General features: G+C 44.6%; 1 long non-coding RNA gene across 1 annotated transcript in view; it reads left to right on the forward strand.

Moving 5' to 3' along the window:
* Window positions 1-6751, forward strand: part of LOC135981283 (uncharacterized) — a 39487-nt gene that overhangs the window by 28433 nt on the left and 4303 nt on the right. The gene's annotated exons all lie outside the window — the stretch shown is intronic.

Consider the following 6751-nt stretch of genomic DNA (forward strand, 5'->3'; position numbering starts at 1 on the left):
AAGTTTAGAGAGTTTAAAATGCCTAAGGATTGTACTTATGTAGAATGTGCTCATAAGCTGATGGGTTTTGTTAAAAAGTGGGTTATGGGAGCCAAGGTTCATGGGAGTTTTGAAAAACTGCTGGATTTAATAACTTTGGAACAGTTCTTAGACATTGTGCCTGACAATGTGAGAGCAGCTGTGTGTGACAGGGACCCTGAGTCAGTCCTACGGGCGGCAGAGATTGCGGATGCCCATACCCAAAACAGGGCTCGAGAAGGGTGTAAAACCCCGGGGAAAACTGATCACCATTCTCCCCAGTTCAAGAGGAGGGAAGGATTTAAAAATAAACCTGACTCTTCTAAAGGAGTTCAAGGGGGCCCGGAGGGTAGGAACTCACATCCCCAGGAGGTTACATGCTATCGCTGTGGTATGCTGGGCCACATGAGACCAGACTGCCCGACACTGAAGGGCAGCCCAAAACCAGCAACCCCAAATGCCACGGCCAATGCTAACCCTGTTGTTGTAAACTCACAGGCAAGCCACACAGAGCCCAGCATTGGTGCCCTGTGTGCAAATGCTGTTTCTGTTGTCTCTGAAGGATTTGACCTTAAAACTCACATTAAAGCTAAATATGGGGGAAATAATGCAGAGTTTATTAGCAGTGCAGAAGTGAATGGAGTGAGGTGTATGGCATGGAGGGACACCGCAGCAGATATTACTCTGGTTAAAGCAAGTCTTGTCAGGAAGGAAGATTATTTGCCAGGTGAAGATGTAACTGTTGTAGCCTTATCTAAGTATTTTGTCAGGGTGCCTTTGGCTAAAATCCACCTGAAATGGAAGGGATTGGAGGGCACCATGGTTGTGGGAGTAAAAGACATAATCCCTAAGGATATTATGATTGGAAATGATATTAAAGCTATGGTCAGTCAAGTTAATACAAACCAGGCACAAGAGAGGATTGATCCTAAGGTTGTGCCTATGGAGGGTTTCTCCAAAAGTTTGTCTTTGGAAAGTAGCTGTTTGGCTGTGAATGAAGTTTCTGAATGTCTATCTAATGTCTCAGAAGTAAATCTGGAATTAGATCAAGCGAAGGGAGAGGAGAACAAGGAGATTTTGGATGAGCCTAGGCAGTCTTGTGAGCTGATGGCTTTATCTAGTCATCAGTTTGGGAAGGCAAGGAGAGTGGAAGATGAGTGTCCCTATACCTTATCTGTTTCCTGTGCGAAGAATAGTGACAGTGAAGGAAATGTGCCTGTGTCTGTCAGGGGTATTGACTTGCCTATGGAGGAAGCTACCCCAGTCTCCAAGCAGTTGTCTGTGAACAGCCCGGTGTGCTGGGACAAGGGAAATGAAATCCCAAATTATATGTCTAGTAAAGGAAAATGCGTCTCCAACTCTTTTTTGTCTGTGGAGCAGACAGAAGGTGCCTTTCGGCCTGTGATGGTTGAGAGTAATTTAGTTGTCTCAGAGTTGGTTCTGGATTCAACTAAAGCCCAGGAAGGGAATGGTCCTAAGTTTGCATCTGCTGGGGAGAATGGCCCCGTAACTAGGTTGCATCCAGTTAGTGGCTTAGCAAAATCCCAGAGACCAAACAATTCTGGTGCTTGTATTTTGCCTGTTGCTCATGTGTGGTTGGAGAAGGGGGTAACAACTCTGTCTGATCAGGGTGATACCCTAGCCAGGGCACAAGGAGAGCAGAAAGGTAATTTGGTTGTGTTACCTACGGACAGTTTAACAACTTGTAGCAAAAAGGAAAAAATTCCTAAGCTTGTGTGTGGCAAAGAGAAGGGAAGTATTTCTAACCTTTTATCTGGGAAGTCTATGGGTTCGCCTGAAAGGGGATTGTGTAGAGATCTGCCTGATGGGCCAAAGGTGATCCTGAATGTAAGTAAGACCCAGACAGAGTCTGTTGTTGCTCAGGAAAGTGTGCCTTTAGAGCAAGCCCTAGGTGAAGAGGGTAAGGGCAGAATTTCTGTGAGGGGTGAATTGCTGCTTAGAAAAGCTCCTGGAGAAAGGAATCCTCATGGTACTCGGTGCAAGCAGTTCCCTGCAAGTGAAGGGTGTGAGAGTGATTTAATCAAGGAAGTTTCAGTTCCTAGCAGCAAAAAATTGTCTCTTGTGAAGGGATCCATTAACTTTCCTTGTAAAAGATCCAGTGTGGGTAGCTTTGAGAAGGTCTCAGAGGAAGTAAAAGTTGTTAAGGAATTGAGGCATCCCTATAACCAAGTGGCTGTGTGGGGCCAACTTGTTGGGGAGACAATGGTGTTGGAACAGGAATGTCTCCTTTCTGATTCTTTAAATGAGCAGTTTGTGCTTCAGGGTTTGAGGCCAGATTTGGTTACTGATGTGTCAGAGCAGAGCAGTTTTATGGCTAAATGCTTGAGGATGCGGGGGAGAGGAAGCAAACTCTCACCCGCAGACTCTTTGGATTTGTGTGGTATCTCTTTAAGACAGAGTCCAGCCTTGGAGATGATAGCAGTTACGAATATGAAAACTGGTGGACTGGCTCTGGTCTGGGGTAGTGCAAATTACTTGCCTGGCTGGGAAAGGAAGGACTTGCTAATAGCTGTTAGCAGAGAGGGCCCACCCCATCAGCCAGTGAATTCTGTTAAGCAAGAGAAATCTGGGTTTGATCCTGCAGGACAAGGAGGAAAGAGAAAACTGAATTTTGCAAAGGGAAGCCACAGGTTAACCCTAAAATGCCCAAACTCCAATGGTATTGAGCCAAAGGGGTGGCATGACAAACATGACCGTAGATGGACACTTGCAATGAACTTGTTGTTATTGCTAAATTTTGTAATTAATGTGTTGCTATTGCCACAAACTGTAAAAATATACAATGTGCCTAATCTTTTGGAGAATTCCTTGAACATGTTAAAAGGAATACATGAAAACACACGTTATGTTAAAAGGCCTTGTTACACTGGGGTTTCACAGGCAATGCATATAAACAATATGGGAACTTTTCACAGGGGAAAAGACATTCCAGACCTAATGTGCTGTATGAAAAGGAAGACTGAGGCACACTACCATATTGCTTTCATGGCTAAATGCCAAGATTCCTGGACTATGAAGAACATTAATATCTGCATTTATTCGATGTTAATTGGGTTCCAAACATTTGCCCAAGCTTGTATGGATAAAGTAGCAGTTTTCTTTAGCTCTTGGCAAGATCACATGGCACACACAGGAACCATGCTGCCAGAGCAGATCCAATCCACTATTGTTCTAACTAAGTGTTACCTTGAGTTTGTAAAGAGGTTCAATCATGTGGTTGAACATGATTTTGATAAACCATTTCTGTTATACACTGGTACGGCTTCTAACCCAATACTAGCTGTAGTGAGACAGAACCCAGGATGGGGAGCTCTTGGGATGCAGTCAGTGATGTTTGTGTCATCCCTTCCTGCATCAATTTTGCGTTGGGGGTGTGACGTTATTGACATAAACTGGGACCATATAGATCATTGTTGCAACCAAGGTCCTGTAGTGGCACCCAAATCTTGTATAAAGGGGGTCAAATGGGGTGTCTAGGACAAGGTTATGGTTTACTGGTTATGATTATGCTGTCTATATGTGTGTATCAGTTTTGTAGTCGAAGTTATGAATATTGGCTCTATACTGTCTGTATGGCAAACTTATGCTATGCTTCTGGGTGACATCCCAGACAAGCTGAGATTAGCTCTGCCTAGCCTGCTTGATGGCCCATTAAGGACCATCAGCTATACAATGGACCCATTGAGAGAAGGCAGATACGCCTTGTACCTCAGCAAAGTATGCAGGGACTGGCCCATGTGACTCCAGACTCCATGTTGCTGTAATTTTCCACAGTAAGAACAAAGAGGTTTTCTTACACCTGGAAAAGACTATATAAGGCTGATGCCTGATCTCCATCTGGTCTTCAATCCTGCTTCTTACCTCTGGAGGAACTTTGCTACAAGCTGAAGCTTTGAACAAAGGACTGAGGACCCATCCCAGCGGGGGATGTATTCCAGAGACTTGATTTGAACCTGCAGTTTATTCCATCGCTGCTGCAAGCCTGAACCGAGAACTTTGCCATTACTGTATGTAATTGATTCCATTTAACCAATTCTAACTCTCATCTCTATCTTTTTCCTTTTATGAATAAACCTTTAGATTTTAGATTCTAAAGGATTGGCAGCAGCGTGATTTGTGGGTAAGATCTGATTTGTATATTGACCTGGGTCTGGGGCTTGGTCCTTTGAGATCAGGAGAACCTTTTTCTTTTACTGGGGTATTGGTTTTCATAACCATTTGTCCCCATAACGAGTGGTACTGGTGGTAATACTGGGACACTGGAGTGTCTAAGGAGATTGCTTGCGAGACTTGCAATTAGCCAGTGGGGTGAGACTGAAGTCCTCTTAGTCTGGCTGGTTTGGTTTGCCTTAGAGGTGGAAAAAACCCCAGCCTTGGGCTGTAACTGCCCTATTTGAGCAATTTGTCCTGAGTTGGCACTCTCAGTTGGGTTCCGCCAGAACCGCATTGTCACAGAGGTGATGCGGCCAAAACAAAGAGCCAGAAACCTCTGAACCTCTCATCTGCAGATCTCACAGCATGCTATTTATTACCCTTATTTACATCATAGTAGCTCCAGAAAGCCTGGTTAGGCTCAGGGACCAATTGTGCTAGACACTTGCACAAACATAGAGGCAGACATGGCTCTTGTCCCAAAGGGCTCACAATCCTACAAGATGAGCAACATAAGAAGGCAAGACAATCAAACATACCATCTTACGGTACACACGTATATAGACATTAGGAGCAAGAGAAAGATGTAGGAAAGTGTAGGGCCTCTACTTAGTGGGGAAGGAGAGCTAATAATTGATGACACCTGAAGTGTTAAATGCCTGTTATGCCTCAATCATCACTAAAAAGGGTCAATGGTGACCAGATACTCAACACAGTTAATACTAACAACAAGGGGGAAAGAACACAAGCCAACAAAGGCAAAGAACAGGTTAAAATATGTAGATAAATCAGTTGTATTTTGTTAAAATATGTAGATAAATCAGTCAGCAGGGCCTGAGGAAATTCTTCCTAGACTACAAGTATTAGAGGGGTAGCCATGTTAGTCTGAATCTGTAAAAAGCAACAGAGGGTCCTGTGGCACCTTTAAGACTAACAGAAGTATTGGGAGCATAAGCTTTCGTGGGTAAGAACCTCACTTCTTCAGATGCAAGAAGTGAGGTTCTTACCCACGAAAGCTTATGCTCCCAATACTTCTGTTAGTCTTAAAGGCGCCACAGGACCCTCAGTTGCTTCCTAGAGTACTTAAGGCACTAGCTGAAGCAATCTGAGAACTATTAGCCATTATCACCAAGAACTCATGGAGGACAGGTGAGGTCCCAGTGGACTGGAGAAGGGCAAACATAGTACCTAGCTTTAAAGAGGGTAACGAGGATCCAGGATATTATAAACCAGTCAGCCTAACTTTGATACCTGGAAAGATATTGGAACAAATTATTAAATAATCAGTTTGTAAGCACTTAAAAGATAACAAGATTATAAAGACCAGCTAGCATGGCTTTATCAAGAAAAAAATCATGCCCAAAACCAACCTAATTTCCTTCTTTGATAGGATTACAGGTAGGGTGACCAGATAGCAAGTGTGAAAAACTGGGACGGGGGTGGGGGGCAATAGGAGCCTATATAAGAAAAAGACCCCAAAATCAGGACTGTCCCGATAAAATCGGGACATCTGGTCACCCTAGTTACAGGCCTAGTGAAGTTGAGGGTTGGGGGAAGTGGAAGGCAGGGAAGCAGACTTAATACATCTTGATTTTTAGTAATTTTTTTTTAACACGGTCCCATATGACATTCATCTAAGCAAAACAGGGAAATATGGTCTAGATGAAATTACTATAAGGTGGCTGCATAATTGATTGAAAGACCGTACTCCGAGTTATCAGTGGTTCATTCTCAAACTGGGAGGATGTATTTAGTGGAGGGGTATCTCACAGCGGTCAGTCCTTGATCTGGCGTTATTCAATATTTTCATTAATGACTTGGATAAAGGAGTGGAGACTATGCTTATAAAATCTGCAGATGACACCAAGCTGCGTGGGGATGTAAGCACTTTGGAGGACAGGATTAGAATTCAAACCAACCTTCACAAATTTGAGAATAGGTCTGACGTCAACCACTTCAGTAAAGTGTAAAGTACTCAGGGCCGGCTCCAGGCACCAGCCTTCCAAGCAGGTGCTTGGGGCGGCAATCTGCAAGGGGCGTCAGTCCGTGTGTTTTTGCCCCCAAGCAGCGCGCTGAATTGCCGCTGCGGACGGCAGGGGCAGTCCGTGCGACGTTAGGGCGGCACGCACGTTTCCACGGCGGCGGCAATTCGGCAGCAGGACAGAAGCTGCGGCCAAATTGCCCCCGCCGCGGAAATGCGCGTGCCGCCCTAATGGTGCACGGACTGCCCCTGCCGTCCGCAGCGGCAATTCGGCGTGCTGCTTGGGGCTGCAAAAACAGTAGAGCCAGCCCTGAAAGTACTTCATTAAGGAAGGAAAAAGCAAATACACAACTACAAAATAGGGAATAATGGGCTAAATGGTAGTACTGATTAAAAGGATCTGGGGGGTGTGGTGGATCACAAATTGAATGAGTCAACAATTTGATGCAGTTGTGAAAAAGGCTAATATCATTCTGGTTGGGGGGGGAGGTATATTAACAGGAGTGTCATAAATAAGACGTGGGAGGTAATAGGCCTGGTCTACTTGGCACTGGTGAGGCCTCAGCTGGAGTACTGTGT

The sequence above is a fragment of the Chrysemys picta genome, chromosome 2 (assembly GCF_011386835.1).
Source record: "Chrysemys picta bellii isolate R12L10 chromosome 2, ASM1138683v2, whole genome shotgun sequence".
In the NCBI taxonomy this organism is placed as follows: Eukaryota; Metazoa; Chordata; order Testudines; family Emydidae; genus Chrysemys; species Chrysemys picta.